Raw genomic sequence first — 24,858 nt, forward strand, 5'->3', positions numbered from 1 at the left:
CCTCCCATGCCTTATAGAACAACAGCAGGAGATCAATGGTCTGGCCCACATGTTTGTTTTTTATGGAGAACATAACTATATGCACCCATGCAGTACCAAGAATGTAATGCTGTGTGTCATTGTTCTGTACCTCTTAAATCCAGGGGATTGTGACTCAGCAGGCTTCATTGACACTCTCAAAGCATTGGAAAGAAGAAGTAAAGTATCAGAAAGTCCACAGCATCCTGCACATTCGCTATTTGACAGCAGGAGTGGGAAAATCCATCAGGAAGAGAATAGGGCCATTGAGGAGCAGCAGCATCTTGGCTCTTTTCCCAGGGGAGATGTTCCTCAGACAGATCACCTGCCTCACTATCCAGACATTAACTTCCAAGGAGTTGCTAATGTTAGGCCTGTAAGAAAATAGCAACAAGCTGCAGGTGGCCCAAGGGTGGTATGGTTCTTTGTTTAACTATACACAGGCAGTAGATACAGGTAGAAAGAACATGGCATCACTGGCTGGGTGGCGAAGTTGAGACAAAATGAAAGTAATGATTTCTGTTGCTCTAGAGAGAACCCTTCCTGGTAATATATAAACTTACATGACGGACTTAAGAGTAGTCTACACTAGAAAAGTTTTGCTGGTATAACTAGTGACACTGTCTGGAATATAAGTGATCATTTCTAATATTATTGATATAAATATTGCAAAATTACAATGAATCTTACAAAATACGTTATGCCAGGTACCATTGCAAAGGTTATAATTTGCTAAGTATAATAATATTGTTTATATGGATGTATCAGTTTTGTATTTTGAGTTCTAACGTCTGGTATATTTGAGCTGTGTTTCTGGGTGACACCCCCAGACAGGATGGCAGCAGCACTAAGCTAGCTTAATGGCCCATCAGGGGAACTCAAATGTACAATGAATCCAGTGAAAGAACCCAGGGCCTACATCTTCTGAGTCACCAGGACACATAAGAACATGCCTAAGGACGGGGGACTCTGAGGCTTTTCCATGCCATGTGCTGTGTGGCTGTGTTTGGGACAAGCCACATGGCAAAGGGACATAAAAGGCAGCTGCACCATTGTCTTCATTCCTGCTTCCATCCTACCTCTGGATATCAACTCAGCTACAACTGAAGCTGTGAAACAAAGGACTGAGACCCATCCAGGTACTGGATGTACACCAGCGGAACTGTACAATCCTGCAAACTCTGCACTTCTGCTGAGAATCTAATATATACGGACTTTAAAGTCATTTGTGTGTATCTGATTGCTTTGACCATTTAACATCTCTCTTCTTGTTTGTTTCTTTCTTTTTATAATAAACCTTTAGTATTAGCTGGCAGTGTGGTATTTGGGGTATGATCCAAGCTTATATTGATCTGGTAATGTGTCTGACACTTTGAGGATCAGGAGAACATTTGGTAAAGGGAATAGAGTTTAAATAACGTCTCTCTTTATTGGACCCACTTGCTGATTGGGAGCCAGAGACTGAAACGCAATAAAGGGAGCAATGTATTCCTTGTTGGAGCTTCTTGATAACCAGTGTGGGAAATCAGGAGCACTGTTTGTGACTGGTGGGGGAATCTAATTTCAGTGTTACCCACTAGTTCTGGGAGAATCTGCTCTCCTTTTGCAACCTGCCCTGACCTTGGCATTTTCAGGTGGGCTACCCTAGCCATGGATGGGTCACATAGCTATACCAGGAAACCCTCATAGGGCAGAGAAAGCTTCTACCTAGCAAAAACATGTTTTGGCTTCACAGTTCCCAGATGAAAAAAATCAATAATGGCAAAAGCACTTTTTTGCTGGTATAGGGCTTTTGCCAGAATAAAAATGTCATTAAAAAAAAATCATATCCCTTCCTGACATTATTATAGCAGCAAAAGTTTGTAATGTAGATCTGCCATATGCACTCCCCAGGGCTCAAAGTGTGGCATGGTGACCCCCAGCTAAGACTGGATTGCGATTTCTTTCTAAAGTGTTGCAAGGAAACCTGTCACCCTGTGTAAGAATTTTGAAGCTCTGTTATCCCCTTGTTTTAGTTTCTTGTCGGTTTGGATCCATATAGCCATGGAAGGATCCTGCAGCATCAGCTCAGGTGACAGTCTTGGCTGAAGAGACGTCAGGGAAGGTTGCCGCAGGAGGGGACTGAGAAGCGGCTGAAGAACACTCATCCACTGGGCTATCAGCATCACCTATTATAAATGTTCGCTCGAAACAAAAGGGGGAAAAAATAGTAATCGTGGAGGAGTTAAAAAGAATAACTTGACCACAGGGTGTCACTCTTGACCCACATTTGGGTCAGCACACAACCTTGTCTATGGCAGCAGGAAATTTGTTTTATTTTCAGATTTGTAATAAGCCTTACATCCACTCTTACACTAAACTACTCGATGGCACAGGTCATTTTATACATTTAACCCCCAAAATATACTGTGTGATGCTTTCTCAATGCCCAGGGTGCAGCTCTTGAACATGGGCACTAAAGCTGGCTAAAGAAAAGGGTGTTCTGATCTCAGCAGCTTTCTAACTTTCAGGAAAAAAAGAAAGAAAGAAAAGATGGTGGTTAAAAAAAACAACATTCCACTCAGAGCCGCATTAACATTTGTGGTGCACTCTGGCAGCTCTTTCTTGACTTAATTATATGTGATCTTTATCCTGTGGAACATCTGGAACAGCAGCCTTAAAGAAACTCCACTATTGAAACTAACACCTGGGAGAATGTAAGACGGAAGGAGGAAAGGAAGTTACTCTAGGCATGGAATACAGCTGGTTTAAGGTAAAGAAAGAGTAGTCAATTTGGTCTGGGTTTCAGCTATATAAAAGGAGGAAAAAAGAAAAGACTAGAAAATATTTTTTTCCATTCATCCCTGCAATTTTAAAAAGCATTTTGGTTTAATATAAAATTAATCCTCGAAGCCAGTATTCTATGAATTTCCTGGTGCCACTACAACTTCATATTTGTTCCTTCCAGAGTGCTCTGTATATGCTGTATGTTAATCTGTGGAAAACACTATAGTACCTTCTCCCATGGCAAATACTTTGATAACTCTCTAGAGCTGGATCAGGCTAGTTGAACTGCTGATAACGCTGTGCTTTCAAGTGCTAGTGTTCATCAGAAACCAACAGTTTTCAGATGAAATAAGAGCTGTTTTTTAATTCCACTTTCAAACAAACCAAAAAATAACTGCATCATTTTTTGCATCCAATTCTGGTGTGAGCTGGCCAAATTCTGCTACAGTATTAACTAGACTTCTTGTATGTTCAACCAGCTCTCAGAACTGCACTGTGTGTTTCACATCTTATCTTATTCAGATTCTTATCTTAGATAAGAAAAAGGCTTTGTGTGTGCTGGGGTCAGGAACAGGAACTGCCACTCACCTGCACCCCCAACACAAGCAGCAGGGCAGGATCTCATCTTAGTACTAGTAGAATGCTTGGATAGGGGGCAGGCTTCCACATTGACCCACACAGGGATATGAACTACTAGTTAGGCGTCTGACTACCCAGCAGGCTAGCGTGTGTGCTGTGTCAGCAATACACCGCCTAAGGAGCAGGCTGCTCTTTTTCAAAGCATCAGCAAAGTGTGATTTATTGCGTGTTCTCCCTGACAAGAGTCCTGAAGCAGAGGACGCATTTGCAAGAATTCCTGCTCCCCTTGCAGTGCTGTTGGGACAGGATTTGTCCCTGTGTGTACATGTCTGATTCAGGTGACTATCATTTACATAACATGAGCTCTTTGCTGCAGCAATCAATTATGCTTTGAAACTTTCTGCAAGGTGCTGAGCACATATATTGAGCGCTATATACCTGGGGCTGGGGGGCAGACGCTTATCACATAGTAGGATCAGACCCTATGCTTGGAAAAAGGCACTGCCCGAAGTTGTATTTAAAATAAATTTGACTTGTCCTAGAATCTATAATTTCTATAGTCAGTTCATTCTTCTGCCCCAGAACAGCATTTTGAGGCATGATCAGTATTATTTTAAACACTTCATGGTTTTCCTCCAGGCCATCATCTTTAATGTGGATGTGCCAAGACTTTATGGAAACACCTGCAATGTGTAAAAAACAAATGAATGAATCTCAGTAACGCGGGTAAATGGCTTTTATGCAGCATGACTAAAAATGCAGCCACGTGACTACAACAAAAACCTTATCTAAATAAAGATCGTAGTAAGCTGCAAAACCAGATTTTAATTGTCGAAGTGAAGACGAGAGAGTGTGCATTGTCAGCAACACCTTAAAATAGGAAGTTCTTGTTGTACTAATTCATTTATGATACCATCTATCTTTGACACAGCAAATTTGCATCACAGACTCGTTTCTATCTGGACATAAAGGCACTTGGAAATAGGCTCCATTCAGCCATCACTGAGGTAGCTACACTGCTGCTGAGCATAGACAAGGGCAAGCAGTGGTTTGTACCCATTGAGCTGATCAGGGTTTACTCCCGCTTGAATCACTCTCTAAAGTGAAATAAAAGCACAGTTGCAGTGGTTTATGATAATGCCTATGCGCCTATAAATGTAGTACAGGAAACACTGCAAATTCTTTACTGTGGGTCTTATTATTGAGTTTCAGAAGCAACTGGACTGGTTTTAAAGGTGGCCAGGGTAGGTGGATAAATGTTGATATCCATAAGTTCATTTGGGTAACAACTAGAGAGCATTCCCAGTCAGACCCATCTAGTAGAGGGAAAAGCAGCTGCAGAAGTGACAGCTTCAAGAGGTATACTTTAAAAAATGAATTAACTAACAAACCACACCTTGCAACTGTTAGCTCCAGTTCCATCCTGTCTAAGTTACTTTTCCATTGGTCATGACATCCACACTCACAGTAGTACCTGCTGATAAAAGGGAGAGAACAACAGTTTGGAAAATTCCCATAGTAGATGGACCTTTTCCAGTGCCACCCATAATGAAGCAAAAGCAGCAGGACATGCAAGTTCTTAAGCAAAGCCAGTTCTTTGTTTCACATTACCTCTCTCATGTCCTTGAGACACCTGTTTGCTGCTGCATCTCCACTGCTTAGAATATTTAAGTCCAAAATGTCACAGCTATCACTGGGATGTAACAATCAAGTGCTATTACCTTACTATTACATTATGGTCTTTATTAAGCCTTTTTAACCAACTTCCTAGCCCAATTGTTTTCATAGAAATACACAGCACACTGGACATTTACCTTAGGAAGATTTCCTAAAATTCTGTCCTCTGCCCCAAATTCAACTTTTCCCAGTTTTGCTTTTATAAAGCTGCAGGAAACACAGCATGAAAGACAATGAGCCAGATTCATGCACGCTGGTGTCAACATGGAGTTATTCCACCAGAATCAAGAGTTACTCTGGATTTACACCAAAGTGACAAAAATCAGACACTGGCCCTGTATCTAGAGCCACAGTTTACTTCAGACCGCATTAAATTACACACACATGGTTTAAAGAGCTAATGGGGGGATGGGGCTGTTTACAACAGACAATGGCTTTGAGAACGAACATGTAGTAGCCTGAAATGAGCAGTGGCTCTTGACTGCAAAAACTACACCTGTGCTATGAAGGCTGTGTGCAGCTGGCGTTACAGACCTGCATTCAGCTGCAGAGAAGATGAGAGGTTTGGGGAAATGATTCACACACATCGCATATTAGACATGGTCTAGCACAAGTACTAATTTGGCTACCACTGTAGGATGAGTGGTGAGAAAGACTTGATTTGGACGCCAGGGGAAGGCTCATTCCCATCCAGATCCCCAAATCAGGAAACATGTATTTAAGTCCCATTAAAATCAAGGGGATTTAAGCACATGCTTAAGTGCTTTCCTGAATCTGAGCCCTGCAGCAGAATGTGCACCACAAACACCTAAACATTTTTGGTTCTAATAAATCGGAGAGGAACACAAAAGAGGAAAAATATGCAAACTGGCATGAAATTTACTAAAGCAAACAACACACATTCATTTAAAAATGATGCTCAGCTTTGTGGAATCCTTGAAGTTTACATAATTGGACAAATCATTTGTGCCTTTTTATAAACTATAAACAAATAACTGTAAAATAAATCAAAAGGAAAGTGTTTTCTCTCTCATTTTTGGCACAGCATAGGGGATACTGAGATTTGAGATGCTTACTCTTGAGACCTTAATAGGGCAGAAGAAGAAAAACGCAAACAATAGCAGAGTCTTCCAAGTCTTCTAGTCCTCGCCACTAGAGCAGAGCGAAAGTTGGAGTTTCCATAATGTGGGTAATTCTGATATTTCAACAAGGGTTTTCACCCTAAATTGGGATGAAAAGTTGAAATAACAACACTTTTCACAGCACAAAAAGTTCCAAAAAATTTCAGTGCAGAGATGTTGAATGGTCCATCGACACAAAACTTTTCAGTATTCCTGAATCAAAATATTTTCTTTTGGTTTGTTGAACCCAAACTCAACAGTTGATGTTACCAGGGCAGCTTTTAGGTCATGCTACCCACCTGGCCACTACCAAGAAAGCCCTGTGCACAAGCACTGTGGCCTAAGTGTCAAGAAATCTGAACTCTTTATCCAGTTCTGCACAAATTTCAAGGGTCGCTTGTGAGCACTTCTGTCTATCTAAACGTTTATGACCCCTGTCACTGTAATAGATGAGCACCTCACAATCTTTAATATATTTATCCTTACAATTTTAGGTAGGGAAGTGGTGTCCTTATTTCAACAGAGGAGGAACAGACTGACTACTGTTTGCACCTGGGCTGCTGGCAGATCTGAACGTCATGTAGGAAAAGCTAAGAAAACTGGCCCAGCCAAAGAAGTCAGAGTGCCACAGAGGGAAAAGACAGCCCCGTCGCTGCACTGGATTTTTCTCTTTAGCTCTATGGCAGCGGTGCAGCTGGGTATTTGTTTGGAGATGCTGTTAGAAGAGGCAATGAGGGCACCCACATGGGAACAGCTGCTCTGAGAAGCCACTTGAAAAACAATCAGTCACCAGAGTGGGTAAAACATCTGTGGTGCTGCTAGAAGCCTCTCTCAACAGAACATGAGTGTTGCAAGGGCAAGGGAGGATAGACGCAACCCCAGCGGCACAATGGCTCAGTGACGGGACCAAACGACATGAGTGGTCCGCTCCTCAACACAAGGGTCACAAAACCAAACCAGTACACAGGGGCAGCATTACAGGCATGGTTGCATAAAGGCAGTTTGCTGTCATGAGATTACAACTCACTGCTGAAGGGTCACTTACAGAGGATACCCGAGCATGGCTGAAACCACCCTTCAACCTGCATCCTAAAGGAAAAAATGGCCGGGCACTTTCACCTCTCATGTCGGCAGAGAGGGTGAGAGGTGCAGCACAGAACCCGTAGCCCAAGGATAAAGCAGCTTTAAAGCGATCTTGGGCTGCTCTGAGGGCTGGAGAGGATGCTAGAATAATTTAGACACCCCTAAGGGATTCCCAGAGCTTCCCTAGGGACCACAGCGCCATCCAGAATCTCTGCACCACACATCCTCATCACACCCCACCTGCCTGTACACCAGGGCTTGCAAAGGAATCTTCAGAAGGCATCCGCAATGTCTGCAGCCCGGCAACCCTTCCACAGCTGGAACCAGGGCATTTAGAGCCCTTTCATACAGTGTAAAGGGGCCAGAGCAGGGCTGACGATCTCACCCAGAGCATTCTATGGAGATTTATAAAATAGTCACACTATGCCACTCCAAAGTAGCTAAATCCCAAATGTTCTGGAGTGAAAATTACTATGCAGACTAGTTAAATACACAAATAGGATCATTTGCATCTCCTTATAATGGAGTGTCTATTAACTGGCTGGGTTTTTTTTTTCCAGGGTTGTGAGGAAAGCAGTAAACCAAAATATTTCACATTAATAAGTATCAGCTTAACAAAGGTCATTGTTCGTGAACACCTCGCATACAGCATAGCAAAGCATCTTTAAAAACCCGTCTGACCATATTGCCACATTTCCGACTTCTGCTTTTTTCCTCCAGTGGGATCGTCACTGCTGATAGTGGGACAAGTCTCATCAATGACATTGATAACATTATCTGTGATCTTAAGAATGCAGATGGCAAACAGCCTTCCTGTCCACCAGCTCCTACCTGAGATAATGACCAGGTCTCTTCTGAATACCAGAATCACTCTTTCAGCTTTGCAATGACTTAGTAAAGTTGCAGAAGTTGAATGGGAAAGAGTCTACTCTGCAGCAGGCACTGTTTTAGTGGGGATGTAAAGGAAAGCCTGCATGTCAGCATCTTGAGATATATTGGAGAGGAAGAGAGAGAAACACAGATATGTATATATAAGTAACAACATCTTGATATTGCTGGGGCTGTTGTCAGTGACCTAAAGGTTTTTTATCCAAACACTGATGTATAGAGACTGTCCTGATCACATAAAAACAAAATCTATCTCCAGACTAGAATCTGAGGGTAGTTCTATCCTACTGAGGAAGAAGGAAGAAAATGGAAGAAATGCAGAAAGAATCTTTTTTTTGGGTGATGATTGCAAACCTAAGATGAGACAGTAAATAAAAAACAAGATATAAATAAAAATAATCTGTGATTTAAGATGCCTCAGTTTTAGGGCATTCAGCTTCATACTCCTTGAAAGGGCATGGTTTTCAAAGAAAGGCCGCTCAGTGCCAACCACATTGGGCTCCCAAAAGGGTTAAGGCTCTCAAATGTGTAGCTATAATTGCTGGTTTTTGCTGCTCACCAGCAGATAGGGGACAGGGATTGACTGTTTTAAGATTTGCTTATAAAAGAAAAATGACTGCACCCAGATTAGAAAACTACACTTAATAAATTCAAGAAGAAAGAAATAAAATGAATACTGTAACCAGGATCAAAGTGCACTAAATTTGCAGTACTGTGGGTGAAGTCTAGGCCAGCTCTAGCTGAAACCTCTTGGACCTTAAAAGCAAAACAAGACACCAATAAACTGCTTTAGACACAGCCACCAGGAATTTTGGCTTCATCTTGGTGTTAATGGCAATAAAAAGGCAGTCTCTCAGGATTCATCCATACAAAGAGGTCCCATATCCTACCCGTATGCCATGAAATGATGGCTCCGCGCTCTGTCCTGTCCTTACCACCTTCATGGCAACAATCCCAGCATTTTCACAGACACGATAACACGTTTCCACCCGTTCAACCCTGGACCATTTAATTTCAAGTCTGAAAAAAAATGAGATCTTAAAATATTAAAATACTCCTTATTGTAACAGCAGATTCAGTGCAAAAACGTGGCTGATAGCCACTATTGTCTCTTGTTCCCAGCTGTGCTGGGGGGAGTTCAGTACAGCTGTGGGATTGAGCCCTGGAGCGAACACCCTCTGCACCACTCAGCTGTAGGACAAAGTAATCTACCATATTAACCCAGCACAACTGTAAATAGTACATCCTGCATTTTTCAGGCTAGACAGAACCTGCAGATTTAATTGTATCCCATAATTTGACATACTTGACCCCTCGACGGCCAATGTTTTACTTATTTTGAGTATCCAGGCATTCTTCATTTTCTTCCCCATCACGTAATTCATCAGCTGCTATACAAAAAAGTACAACTTTAAAGTCTTCCTGTAACATTTCACTTATCCAGTGACTTAATAATAAAAAGAATGCTGAACAGAAAGGCTAGAGTTCAGTTTCTGAGCTCTATTACCATTTGTCCCATAGCTCCTCACTTGAAATACAGCCTATCATGCAATTTTATGCTATCTCAGGAGCCATAAAACTGTACATTGCTAGAGGAATTTAAAGTCATTGTTCTACGCCAGTGCAGAAATCTTAAAAATAGAAAGATAAAAGATAAAAAGCGATAGTTAAAGAAAAAGTTCTGATTATACTATGTATGCGAATTTTCTATAGATTTTTAAAACAGGAATTTCATTTGGTTTTAGAAGTAAAATGGTGCATTATTTGTATGGTGATTTTTATTTAATTTCCCTAAGCTTCCAAAAAATATAAAACAGTGTTTGGGAAGATACAAAACAAAACAAAAAACGCACCTCAACAGTTCATCTTAGCTAAAAATCTTCATCTTGATAAACTTACTTCTAATGATTTAACTATATGAGCCAACAACCTAAATTCTGGTCCTACATTCAGATCCTGGCAAGCAAACCTACATAGTCGTGAGTAGCCCTCTGATCTTGACGGGGCTCAGCATAGCTGAATCTGCTGGCAGCACTGGGGCCCTAATTTGTACAAGATGAATTACAGCAGCTATGTGGGTTGACGTGTTCTGAGGTGGTGACATTAGTATTCTGAAATGGCAGCATGGTCTAGTGAACGGGGCTCAAACCAGCGGTCAGGAGACATGAGCTTTGTAGCTCTGTCACAGACCTGCTATGGGACTTGGACAAGTCACGTTTCTCTGTGTCTGTTTCCCCTTGCACTCTTCATCTGCCTTGTCCATTTAGATTGTGGGATCTTTGGGACAGAGCTCATCCCCCACTGTGTTTTAGTGCAGTGCTTAGCACTATGGGACCCTGGTCTCAGTTGGGGGCCTCTACGAACTACTATATTGTAAAAGATTAAAAATAAAATGTCTAGATTTTTTTTTACTGTTTTAATTTTTGCAATTTCGTGCTCATGAATTCTGCTTTTCTACAAAACGTCAGGTCAGTTATTAATTTTCACCTTATGGCTAATGAAATCAGCACAAAATGTACACGTTGCTCAAGCTGGAGAAGTAATGCCGAGGCTGTGGGTCAAATTCTGCTCTCAGCTACACCCCTGTAAATCCAGAGTAACTCCATTTGATCACAAAGGGCTTTTTATTATTTTCTGGCCATTTTCAGGGCCTGATTCTGCTGTCGCTTTACAGCTTTTACACCAATTTAGCTCTAGGAGACCTGACCAATGGCCCTGCTACCGCCCCTTTGTGCCACACCAATGGTACAAAGGGGGCCATTAAAGCCAGCTCAATAAGTCAGCTGAGAGTGCCACTGGCATGGGAGAATCCTTTGGTGGTGAACAGCTGGGGTAGTCAGCCTTACACCACCGTCTGTAACACCGGGGACATGTCAGTGTGTCCCAGAGGAGAGGGCATAGCTAGAACACCAGTATTCCAGTGATCACCAGCAGCTAAAATGGCCACTGCAGCTGGTACAATGTAGAGCAGCTCTGAGGTTGCTGTATGCTGTACTGTGGACAAGACTGGCCCCCAGCTGGTACGAGGATCAAGGAACCATAAAGGTGGCTAAGAAGTGTTTGTCAGTTACTTTGATACAGGGGAGGGTACTCCTGACTTACACTGATGCAGGCAAGGTCAGAATCAGGCCCAGATTCATTATTACTGAATGTTTTATTTTTCGATCAAGTATTAGACCTGGCCAGGGAGCAGACAACAGAACCTTCAAACTCTACCTAAAATCATGTGCCTGAAATTTAAAATAAGTTCTTTCTGCAGTGATAAACTTTCATCTCAGAAAAGCTACATGCACCTCGATATTTTAAAAGGGGAACACACTGTTATTTGTGAAGCACATCCACTTCGCTACCGTGACAGAATATACTGCCCTCACCTCTGCCCCTCACCGCGACCCCCAAGGGAATATACTGAACTGGACTTTAACACTTACACTTCTGGAACCATTGTGTTTCCTGCCATATCCAATACTTGACATTCAAAGCTATCTGAAGTCACTTCAGTGGCGGGATTTATGACGTACTGGATGATCTACTGGTTTAAATAATTCTTGGTAAAAGTAATCTGTACGTAACTACCTGCAATAGAGACAATGTTCTGTTATAGCAGAGCTCAGATTTTCCGATTCATTATGATCACTGCTGTATTTTTTATTATTAATGCGTCTTGAAAAATAAGATGTTTAGCTAAGACTACTAATTCTTTGAAACTCAGATCATTTAAGCTGTCTAACCTTATTCAGGATAATTATTTCTATCCATTATCCATCATGCAAAAAAATGACAGCTCTGGGACGAGGAGGCTTTTCAAGCAAATGTTTTAAGACAGTGTTTTAGGTTGCAGGCACTGGCAAATGTTAATTAAATTAGATAAACAGTGACTCATAGAATAGCTGCGCTGTACTAAAAAGAAGGATGGAGGTGGAGGCGGGGAAGCAATTTCATATCTTAAAACCTATTAAATTTTTGGAAACAAGAATCTATCCCATAGGCATTTATCTTGCCTAAATTTAGGTATTATCAGATGATACTGGACATTTGGTTGGATATTTTTCATAATAATTGAGTGCTCAGTAGTGAGCCCAGCCGTGCATCTGTGCAGGGAACTAAGGAGGTATAAAAGCCCTCCTTACTTGCCGACACAACCTACCCACATCACAAGAAAATGCAAGTAAAGTGGCAAAGCAGCCACCATTGGATTGTTACTGCCCGTCCCTTGCAGCTGGGTGGGCAGAGGTAGGGAGTGGAAGGAACCTTGACTCCATCCCCCACAATGCACCAGCAAGTGCAGCTGTGCTGGAATGGAGGGGGAAATAATCTCCACTGAGAAAAGATTCGGCAATACTCCATGGAGGAAGCAAGGGAGGCAGATAGGTTGTTTCACAGGAGTTCCAGAACTTTCCACTTCCGATTCCAGCTGGATCCTGGCAAGGTTGAGGTTCACAAAAATTAATCTAAACACAATTTTTTAACCTAAAGGTTGGTTTTGGAGTGTAATTTCAGAGAAGAGGAGAGAGTTCTTATTTTTCCCAAAAGGGATTTGTCCATCCCATATGAAATGATAGGCCAAATTCACCTCTGCAATAAGATGGCAAAACTCTATTAGCTTCAGTGGAGTTGCATCTGCTCCTGCTAGCTCTGAAGTTTGCCTTGTGACCTTATTCTTCAAGTTTTTCTATTTTCTGCTACCATAAAACATTATCAGAGGCCAGAGCTGAAAAATGTAGAAGTGTTTTAAGTCTAAAATCTACATATGTGGCATCTTCCTGCATTTGGTGCACCTCTTCCAACATCCCCTCTGAAGAGGGGACAGACTGGAAAAACTTCATGGAAACTGGACTGGTGGGTACCAAGACTCAAGTTATCTCCCCTCCAATAGATTTGGTACTGTGGGTAAGGAGTCAGCAAGGGTTGTTCATTGGGTGCTTTGGCATTTATCACACTGAACCAGAATTCAGTTTGGTTTGAGAGTTGGGCAGAGGATTTTCTTTCCATCCATCCAAGATATTTCTAAGGTGCCTGTCACAATAGTATCATGCAGTACCATCACTGATCTTATTTTAACCCATGCAGTTCACCCATCCATACTTATATAGAGTCAGAAATGAATCTGGAACTGGAAGGTGCCAAATATCTCTATTTACTTTGCGCCAATTTATACCAGCTGATGATCTGGCTATATTTCTTAGGGCAATTGTACTTATAACATCTTGCACAGGCCATCTTAATTCTGGCATTTCAAAATTTTTGCATGCTTGACTTCGTAATCCCAGTAATCTACGTCCAACATAATGTTGTGTGTGTAGTTTCCTAGGTTTTTAAAAAAGCAAAACGAAAAAAAAAATCCATCACATGACATCATATTGACACCCACAGGGATCCCCAGCAAGGTGGGAACCTTTAGACCCAGCACATAGACCTCTGCACCCTGAGCTAATGAGGTAACTGCTAGCAGTAGTACATTGTCATCTTCTGACTGGGCCAGCCATAGTGGGGAATAAGGTGTGTGTTTGCCAGGGGGGTTCATAGACATCTGCTGACATCACAGGAATGGTGAGACTCAGGGATCTTGGGTCCCAGTCTAGCCCCTAGAGGGGAGTGTACTCTGTGGCCACAGAGTCTTCTGCCTGTTTCCCCATGCTTGATCTCTTCTTCTGATCCACTCCCTCCACACTTTCCTTGTCCCAGTCCCATCTCTTTCCTAGCCCTAGCTCCTTGTCTGTATCCCATTCTCTTCACTTACCCAGTCCATCTCCACAACTCAGAGTTCTTGTCCCAGCCTCCCCACCCAACCAGTCCCAATCTGCCTTCCCACCCTTGCCCAGTCTCCTTGCCCAACCAATCCAAGTCTCCCCATTCAAACTTCCAGTCACAGTCTCTCTCTCTCTCTTTTCTACTCTCCAGTCCCAGTCTCAACTCCTTATCCCAATCTACTCCTTTCCCTGCCCTTGTCTAGCCTTTGTCCCATCTGCATTTGAGTCAGACAACTTCCTCCTCCATGATGTCTGGGCACTAGCAAAGTGGTCACTGAGAGGAGGGAGTTCTCAGTCCTGGTGCCCAGCCCCATTCAAACCCAGAGCAGCAATTACAGGGAAAGTCTGGCTTTGCACCTGTAGTACTGGGCTGGAGTATGCGCAGATCGTGCAGGCACAGTTTGGTCAGCACTAGGACCTGTGAGGGGATGGAGCATGCTCAGAGAGGGTGGAATCATCAGAGATTGTTGCTGCTAAAATCAAAGAAATCTACTGGGCACGTGTGAATTGCAATTTTTCAAAGGCTTATAAGTCAGCCAAATTTGGTCAGATTTTCATGGAGATGGCAAAGGGCACATCCCTGATATAAGGGCCACTCACTTGCCAAATGTCAAGTCACCAAAGCAGGGACACTAGAGCTGTTCAAAGACAAGGTCACCAGAATTTTTTTTAATATGGGCACAACAACGTATTTTTCCCTAGCCAGAATCTCAGAAATGGCTGAACTGTTTTGGCTGAAACTCCCTAAAATATCAGCCTTAAGCAGATTCCCAGCATGGAATATTTCAGGCAAATTGTTAAAGTTCGCCAAAGTGGTAAAGAACTGAAAACAGGGTGTTCTAATACAAAGCAACCTTAATATGAAGTGGTGCTACCAACCCCACTATTGTATTGTACCCCCTGCCAGGCTGAGGGCTTCAGAGCCACAGCTTCCCTCAGGTCCCACAGAGAGCAGCGCAGAAGGAAAGACCTGCCAATGGGCCAGCCTGTGTTGCCTGTGCTGAAGGAGGCACAACAAGGAATTTTGTTGAGGTTCCTCTCTTTCTTCCTCCACCAGCAATATCCTCTTTCTTGTGTCAGGCCTGAAATAAGGTCCAGTCCTGCAAAGGATTGCTTAATGTTAAGAAGTCCCATTGACTTCAGTGGGATGGCTCAACAGATAAAGGACCTGGGGGTAACAGTGGATAAGAAGCTGGATATGAGTCAGCAGTGTGCCCTGATTGCCAAGAAGGCTAATAGCATATTGGGCTGCATTAGTAGGAGCATTGCCAGCAGATCGCGGGAAGTGATTATTCCCCTCTATTCGGCATTGGTGAGGCCGCATTTGGAGTAGTGTCCAGTTTTGGGCCCCCCACTACAAAAAGGATGTGGACAAGTTGGAGAGAGTCCAGCGCAGGGCAACAAATGATGAGGGGGCTGGAGCACAGGACTTATGAGGAGAGGCTGAGGGAACTAGGCTTGTTTAGTCTGCAGAAGAGAAGAATGAGGGGGGATTTGATAGCAGCCTTTAACTACCTGAAAGGGGGTTCCAGGGAGGATGGAGCTAGGCTGTTCTCAGTGGTGGCAGATGACAGAACAAGGAGCAACGGTCTCAAGTTGCAGTGGAGGAGGTCTAGGTTGGACATTAGGAAAAAGTTTTTCACTAGGAGGGTGGTGAAGCACTGGAATGGGTTATCTAGGGAGGTGGTGGAATCTCCATCTTTAGAGGTTTTTAAGCTGCGACTTGACAAAACCCTCGCTGGGATGATTTAGCTGAGGTTAGTCCTGCTTTGAGCAGGGGGTTGGACTAGATGACCTCCTGAGGTCCCTTCCAACTCTATGATTCTATGATAAAATTAAATGTGAATTGCAGGATCAGGGCCTTCGACCATATGCTCTTTGGACCAGGGACCAGACCTTCTGATCACTATTCTGATCCACTCCTGGGCACAGCTGCAGTCAGTGGAACAAGATGGCACAAGACCGCTATATCGCTCTTCACTGTTCTATATATGCCTTCATCACTTACCTCTGGAAGGTAATCCTGTTGTTTGTTTCCTAACTCTGGTGCCCTTGAGTAACAGGGAAAACTGATTCTTGCAACAACTGTGAAGAAAGGGTTGAGAGCAGAGCAGCAAACTACAGCGTAAAAGGGAGGAAGAAAAAGCCACAAGTGTTTAGAATTTAAACCAAGAAATGTTCAGCTAGTCTAACTCCTGTACGTTTTGGGTTGTGTTCTTTCAAGCACTGACTGATATTTTCTTTCTGAAAATAGACTAGAGAAGGAAAATGCTGGTATTTCAATCGTCAGTAGTGTACCGTCCCTAAAGAAGGAACAAAGCTGCCCTAGCAGTCTGCGTCACTGTAATTCAGCCAAGTGCTGAGTTTTATACCACTGAGATACTGATCTATCAAAACTTTCTTCACCTGTTCTGATAATTTGCACTCCTTTGGGATGCACACCTTCATGCCACTGTCCAACTAATTAGTTGCTTCGCTGACTGCATTCTGCAGTTCTTAAGTGATGATTCCCCATATGACATCTTATGACAACTGATTAGTAAACTAGGCCATGAGTTTAAGAAATATGCAATTTGGGCACTACTGCCCATTAACTCTTTGTATGCCAATTTTTATTTATTTTTGTCAACTAAATATCAAACAAGCTGGGTGGAAACATGTTTGCCAAGTGACTATTTAAGACACCAGCAGGAATAAAGGCAGCATCTTAAGAATCACTTAACAATAGGTACTGAAGATGCAATCATGGAGGTATGTTCTGAAAAGTAAGACAACATCTTTATTATAATGTCTAGGTGTAAAGGCATATTTTTAAAATTTCTGCCAATAATTCACATAAGATATTGAGTTAGGATTTAAAAACAGCATTCAACAAACAAACAGAAAAGCTAAGCCACTATAAATATAAACTGAAGATTTAAGTAGGTGGAATATCTCTCCAGGTTTAAAGGCATTTCAATAGCAGCAAGCCTCAGCATCACAGTGGTTAAATGTCGTTTAAGATTTGACTGTGTTTGGTCTGGGATTTGCTCTCACTTGAGAGCTGGTCAAACCAATCTTTCCAAAACACTGACTTCTGAACTTTTGCCAGGGGTGCCTCTCTCTGGTGACTAGGAAGGCTGATTTACCAGACATGTTAAACCTGTCAGTTCTGAATAAGCAGTTAAGTATGCACTCACAGGAAGGAGTATGTTTAAAGGTACAGTGCTTTATTTTGCAAGCAAGCTACTGTGTTTGAATTTATACCAGAAGATTTACAAACCTCTAGCTGGAAATTTTGAGCCAGATTCTCACCAAACTGGAATAAATTCCAATAAGTCAGTGGAGCTATATTGATTTACACTGGCTAGGAATCTGGTCCTCTACTCTCTGAAGCGTTGAGCTCTGCTTTTCTATATCATATGCATTTCAAGTGTTATGGAATTCCGAATTACTGACAAAAAAGAGAGATAAGGAACAAGAATCAATTCATTTGTTGCTGAAATGTTAGCCAGACAAATCTCACAGTACCTATAATTTCTCAATATCCAGCACCTCAAATCATAGTTGGCATTATAGTTAATTGTCCAACTTATCTACAAGAAGATCAGAATGATACTGAAGGAAAATTATGATACTCTAGGTTACAGAGAATAAAAACAAACATGCCTAACAATCAAAAGACAAAGAATTTTCAATGAAAGTTAATTGGCCTTTTGCTCCCAAATCATAAAATCATAGAAATGTAGGACTGGAAGGGACCTCAACAGGTCAACTAGTCCGGTCTCCTGCACTGAGGCAGGACTAAGTATTATCACTAAGGACTAAACATAAACCACACAGGCACTTTGGAAAACCTTCTTTAATACCTCTTAAAAGGGGGCTTTTCAAATGCACAAAGTGCAGTTAGATGCTCAACTGCCCCAGACTTTCAATGGGAATTAGGTGCCTACTTCCCTTTTGTGTTTTTGAAAATCGCCCCCCTAAAATACTTTTTGGCAGTTTTAGTACAGGAGTTAGAGCTGGTCTATTTGCTGCAAAAAATTTATTTGACAGCTTTACCCCTGGTTTCATTCTTGAAATATCTGCAAAACAAGTTGTGATTTTTAAGAATTTGTTGGCTAGTTACAATTCTTCAATCAATAGCCTGTGTGAACAAATTTTAGCCTATAGTGCATTAGCAAACTGATTACTGGGATCAACTCTTCATCGTTTGCTCCATATGATTGAACATGATTTTGTTTATGTTACCTGATTGGGGTCCTGATTCAACAAGGAATTTAAGCACAAGCCTGGTTTTAAACATGTGATTAGTTCCATTAACTTCAATGGGGTATGCAGGTTCTTAGAGTTAGTCATATACTTAAGTCCCATGCTGAGTCAGAACCTGGATAATCTACGCTTTGTAAACAGGAGTCCCTCTCACTTCTTTTATCCAGGAGCATTTGTAATTGTTCAATGACTCTATAGTGCAAATAACCCGAAAGATTTTGTAAAATGGCAGTGAACTCACTCCAGTGTGAATACAATGGTGAATATTTATTCCCACTAGTATTCACAGGGCTTCGCATTCCACTAGCATTCTTACAAATTAAAAGCCTCCCCTTGCTTAGAATGGGTGTGTATAAGCAAATAATGAGTCATGAACACCAGTGATGCAGTCTGCAAGCTTTATTTAAAGGATATTTTCACATAATGTGTTTGCTTTATTCCCCCAACTCCAGTCTAAGTTCATGATATCGAGTGGGGCAGGGACAGGAAGCTCCCTGTAAATGGAGGGGTGGGAGTGGAGGGATAGGAGGGGGATCCAGGGGAGCTACAGAGACTATGGGGAGGTGGAAGGAATGTGGGGGGCAGCCAGCTCCAGGATGGGAAGAGGCATCCCGGTAATTCTTACTGCCAGTCTTACAGCAGTTCCTGGGTGGCTGCTGCCTAGTGCCCTTGGCTCCCCCCATTTCCTTGGCAGCTGGCCCCTTGTTCTCCGATCTCCCCCATCCAGCTGCCGGGCTCCTGTCTCATCCATCCCACACCCTACACCTGCTGCTGGCCATCCCCCAGGCTGGGTGTCTCCACCAGGACAGCAGTGATTGGAAGGTAGGATGGAGTGGGGCCAGGGAGTCCTAGTCCTCTAGATCCTCCTTCGGATCCTGCTTTCATCTCCACCCCCCACATATGCACACGGGACCTTTCCCCTCGAAGGAGGAAACATAGATCTGCTCCTCTCCCCCCATATTTCCACTGCAGCGCTGCTAGCCTCCGTCCTCTGATTCCACCACCCCTGAATGACATGACATCTCACTTAACCATCTCACTGCCATTGCAAGGGCCTCAAGTACTGGTGCAGCTCAGCCCCTCCTATTATCTCCCTTTGGAAGCTAATAATCTAGTCTCTCCTGTGAGTTGTAATATTTTGGTTTCATTTCAGTTGTTGGGTTTAGTGTGCAGGAGCTGGGTGATATTAGTCACCTGTGATATACAGGAGGTCAGACTAGATTATCTAGCAGTCCCTTCTGGCCTTAAACTCTACAGCAACTGAGTTTTTCCAGAAGAAACTACATTACTACACAGGGTTTGTTCAAATCTGTATAGATTAGTGAAGAACAATAAAATAAGTAAATCAATAACGTAACCAAAAAGCTGATTACTTTAAAAAAAAAAAAAAACTATAAAATTTGTTTGCTCCAAGTTTTGGCACACAGCACAAGTTAGTTTTTGTCCTATATAAGCCTTTTAAGTCATGCCCTAGAAATAACCATTGTTAATTACTCATCAGATAATAAACAATGGCTATTTTAATTTATAATATTTTGTAGTTAAGAGGCTCAATAGTCTTGGTATGGACATGAGCAAAGTTTTTTGCTCTGTTCTCTGAGATATGATTAGAGATATGATTTTACAATAAGGAAGCGATTCCTAATTTGATTTATAAGACATACCTTCAGATGCTGTTAATAGAGATTTGATCTCAGAAATTTTAATGGTTCCATTGTATACAGAGAAGCACCTTCAAATTTCACATGATTTTCAAACTATCTGAGCCTCTTGACTCTACACCTTTGTCCCAGATTTATCATGGAAACATTCTCTCACAAGATTTTCAGCACTTCTTGGCTTGAACTGAAAAGCGTGTAGCTATATCAAAATAAAAAAATAATGGTAGCACTGAGTTAAGTGATCCGCAAAGCAGCCAAAAACAGTTTGTTCTTTCCTTATGGTCAGAACTAGAGCTGAGCAAAATTTTTTGTCAGAATTTTTGGGCAAAGAAATGCAGATTTGGAAACTCCAAATGTTTCACAAATTTGTGTCTGTTTTGCCAAATTATTTCAGTTGAAAAATCCCCTGAAAAAAATTTGAAACAATTTGTTTTGACATTTTCATTTTTTTGGCTAGAAATTTTCCTTTATTTTTTTTTTAATTTCCTTTTTAAATTTCCTTTAATTAATTTAATTTAATTAATTTAATTTCCTTTAATTTCCTTTTTTAATTTCCTTTAATTTGGCTAGAAATTTTTCTTTAATTTTTTAAAAACTATCAAAAATGTACAAATCTAAACAAAACGCTTGGATATTGTTGAAATGAAAAGTTTTGTTTGACCCAACAAGGATTTTTTTTTTTACTTTTTGATTTGCCACAATTATCAAAAAGTTACATTTTCAATTTGACCCAAAACTTTTTTTTTTTTTTAATTTCGGAATTGCCAGCAAATAAAAAAATCAAGCTACAACTTAGTGATGTCTTATTAGATACTCTTTAACTTAAGGGGCGTTTCAGAAGAGAGATGGCTACATTTAATAACCATACTTACCTGTATTGTAAATTCCACTGGCTCTTCTCATTTGCCCATTGACAAGAAAATCATGATTGACTTTGTCTGTAGCCTCAAATTAAAAATTATCAATTTGCCCAGCACTTCCATTGTGTCTGTAATATACTTCCATGTTATTGACAACCATCTGTGTGAATTGGCCCCAATACCAGACAGTCTCTTTCATGTAAAGATGACCATACCGCGGGTGCTTGGTAATTATATAAGTAAGGTTTTTTAATGGACTATCCAGGTCTGTAAAAATGAAGATCTGGAGATATAACTCTGGAGATATATATATCTGGAGATATAACTCCTCTGCCACTCTCCTTTACATGGATGCCTTTATCGTTAACCAATGTAGGTGGTATGCAATCAGTGTGCTCAATGTTTAGCTCCACACATCCATTTTCATCCATCTGACCATTGCTGATGATGAAACTATTTAGAAGACAGGGAGAGAAAATACAATTAAAAAATTGGAAAAGACATAGTTTCTCCTTATTGATGATGATTGCTATTGTCAAGTTGATTGTAGGTCAGAGGGAGGTGAAAGTGTGTCTATCCTATTGGCCACAATCCTATCACTGCCCTGAATATAACTCCCACGGACCATAGTGGGAGATCCACACGCAGAGTGATTGAGGAATGTGGCCCTTCAGTCTGAGTTTTGCTATCAGGTTTTAGGGCCTGACCAGTAGACTTGCCCTCTTGCCCTCTGACCTCAGTCTCCTGTCTTTACAGGAGGAGATGTTACACTTCACACCACTCTTTACAGTTCACGATCAATTATTCCAAACAAGATATAGTGAGACAGCTTGTGTAAATCTGAGTAGCTCTAACTGAATGAAAATGGCGCTACGCCGTTTCACACCATCACAGAATCTGGCTAATGGCCTTCAACTCTATGAGCACATAGCAGGTAAGGGATCTGAGCTGCATACCTAATCAAAGCAGAACCTGTTCTCACTGTAGAACCATTTTATGTTTGCTTGTAAAGTTCCAGTCCAAAAAAGAGACGAGGGTGGGAAAAGATGGCCATAAAATGCACCGTGGCAAGGGTGGTAAGGAGACGACTAGGACTACGTTTTGCTCATTGGATCGTCTTGTACCAGTTATGAATCATTATCCACTCCAAAATGTAGACAGCTACAAGTCTTATGAGACCAGGCTCTCTGACAAGATTTCTGGTATTGCTACCTGTAGGCCTTGCTGGAAATATCCTAACCGCACTCCTTTTCATGAAATCTTTCCATTTTGGGGTTTGGCCACAAGTGGAAATCCCAAGCAAGAAAAGTAAAGCAAATCTTTTCATAACCTTAAAAAAAAAAAAGAAAAAGAAAAGGAAGGTTCAAGCTCATACTGGAAAAAGGTGTGGATGGTGGTGGTTTGGTTTTGGTTTTCTGACTCACTTTGCTCATCTATCCATCACAGCATCCATGTAAATAGTAATTATTACTATTAAAATGAAAGTTAAACTTTCTATGAAAACTAAGAGGCACAATAACATTATAGACTTCTAGAAGAATGCAGCTCTTGACTGGACAATGAAAAATATTAAAATAATGAGATTCTCCTAGGAGACTTAGGCTCCAATTCAACAAACCACTTTGGCATGTTCTTAAGGGCTTTGCAGAATTGGGATTTTATATATAAGGGCTCAGTTATGCCTTTAAGGACAGCCCTGTGTTGGGATGATATGCAGCCACATTGCTCCAGAACTTGAACCCATTTACCCAAAAAATCCTTGGTGCCTAGGCAAAGCATTCCTGCTGAGCCATCTCATCGTCTCTTGCTTCCCTGGGAAAAGCTTGTGCCCTACAGGGTGTTAGTGGGGCTCAGTCCCTGCACAGACAAGATGGTAGGACTGCAATTGTGCCTGGCCCCTGAATGGCAGCTACAAGGGAGTATAAAGGGCTCTTTATTCCCTTTCCAAGCTTCCCCTTTGAGCACCCATGTGGGTGCAGCTAAGTGTGTGTAAATTATTTTCCAACCACCAAGACGATGCGATTAAGGGGTTATTTCCTCCTAGTAAAGCAAATCAGTTACTCCAACAACACACTCTGGCTGGATAACATATGGGTCCTGCACTCCTTACTGTGAAAATCATCTAGCAAAACCAATGGGAGGTTTGCTGCATGAAGAATGCTGGATTGGTGTTATAATTCATGAAGCTATTTAAATGGTTAAGTGTACTATTCATATGGTATAAGCACTCTGGTATGATGAATTTTGAGTGCTGTATTCAGTTTAAATAATATATGTTGCATTCTTTTACTGGGCTTCTAAGCCTGTAATATGTCCTGAAGTATAGGAAAAGCAATGCTTGCTCTAGATAACCACTCACTCCCACTCATGGGTTTGAGCATCTATACTACAGGAAGGTTGCAGAACAAAGAGCAAAAGGATGCTGTTTACAAATATATCCACCATGTTAGAGTGCCAGGCAGTTTTCTAGACAGCTTCTAATCTAAAAGAGGCTTGAGCTGAGATTTTCATAGGTAGTGTGCTTAGATCGCTGAATAGTGCACTTCATGTTCTTAATCACATCTGCTACAGAGAGGAGGCTATGAATAATTAACTATGCTTCCAACATTACAGTCATAGATTATGGTGGTGGTGACTGGTGGACTGCCATGCGCAGCATAAACCATTTAGGAAACTCTGTTATCCACTTTCCCTTTATATTTGTCTTGCAGTCACTTACTGCTTAAAAGGGTAAATCTTTCATAGCTTTAATTAAAGCATTTAAAATAATTTACACTGAAATTGTATGTGCTCGGGTTTGTCAAAATTGATGCTTTAATAACATGTCATCCCTTTTTTCGATTGCCCTGAAATCTGTTAAAATTACCACTAATCTAATTGGGAACAAAGTTGTCAAATGCACGCAGCTCTGACAGTTTGTCTTTCTGCAAACTGCCGACAGATTGCAAGTTACGCATGTGTTGAGCAGATGGGTAAGTTAAAAGGAACACAGAAAAAAAAAGAAGCAATTTATTAAATCACCTGGAACCAGCAGCTCCATTCCAAAAATAGTGAGAATGAAATATAGCAAGAGCTAGGAGAGTTGGCACTGGAACATGCCAGAAGGTACCAGTTACAAAACAAGATAAACATTTTGAGAAGCCTCAGCTGTGTTGAAGAATAATGAGGAGTTATTTAACCCAATATAGATTACCATCAGAAATTAATTTAGGGTGCAGGGTTTTTTTAAAATTATTTTTAACCCCTTCGATCATGAAAAGCAGGCATCTCTCTCTCTCCCATTCCGCTCCACAACATCCCAATGTATTGCTTTAAATTACCGGTGGCAGAATGGTGGAAGATGATGCCCTCTCCTACAGGTACTTAGCGCATCATCTCTTTTTTGTGAGCACCTTCCAGTTATTGAGGGGAAGCTGAATCCAGCCACAAATGTGGAGCTGACAATGCTATACCACCAGTGCACCTCCAAGCTAGCAGTCTGGATTTTATCTTCAATGGAGGGAACCTACATATTAGTTGTCGGGTGAGGAGAGGTAGGAAAATGTTAGGTATCTCCAATGCAACTGGCTTTTGGGTGTTTTTGGGTGCGTCATTTCTAGACTGCTCAGTACTTGTAAATCAAGGGCTATTTATCATTAATTTATTTGTATTACAGAAGTGATAAGGAAGCCCAGTCAGGGATCAGGTCCCAATTGTGCTGACAAACAGAGCTAAGTAGACAAATAGCAAAGATGATAGCTTCTGCTCCAGAAGGTTTTCAGTCTAGATGAAAGACAAGGTGGGGCAGGTGAACAAAACAGATAGACAAAACATGGGTAAGAGAGGAGAGGAGATAAACACATTACCTTGTGTTTAGCAGAAAAGTAGAGGTCCTGGCTCACCACCTGACCAGTCAATGCCAGGCAAGAGCGATTTGTAGGTGTCACCACAGAAGTAGGTTTTAAGGAGGTATTTGAAAGAGGATAAGGTGGTGGCTTTATGGATTTTGATGGGGAGTTTTTCCCATGCATGGAGAAAAAGAAGACATTGCTTAAGAGAAAAGGGGCAGGCAAGAGACTGAGGCTAAATCACTAGCAGAGCAAACACAGAGCCAGATAAGATAAGATAAGATTGGTAAGACAGTAGACATGAGAGATATGGCGGGGTGAATAGTAAAAGGATTTTACAAGCAGAGATAAGATGATTGGGTTTTTTCAGTAGAGGA

General features: G+C 41.6%; 1 pseudogene; it reads right to left on the reverse strand.

Annotated features, from left to right (window-relative positions):
* Positions 1 to 3,825: 3,825 nt before the first annotated feature.
* Positions 3,826 to 24,858, reverse strand: part of LOC137145001 (FRAS1-related extracellular matrix protein 1-like) — a 40,871-nt pseudogene continuing 19,838 nt past the window's right edge.

This window comes from Emydura macquarii, unplaced genomic scaffold, assembly GCF_026122565.2.
Source record: "Emydura macquarii macquarii isolate MOO-44397 ecotype Brisbane River unplaced genomic scaffold, CSIRO-AGI_Emac_v2 contig_3506, whole genome shotgun sequence".
NCBI lineage: Eukaryota > Metazoa > Chordata > Testudines > Chelidae > Emydura > Emydura macquarii.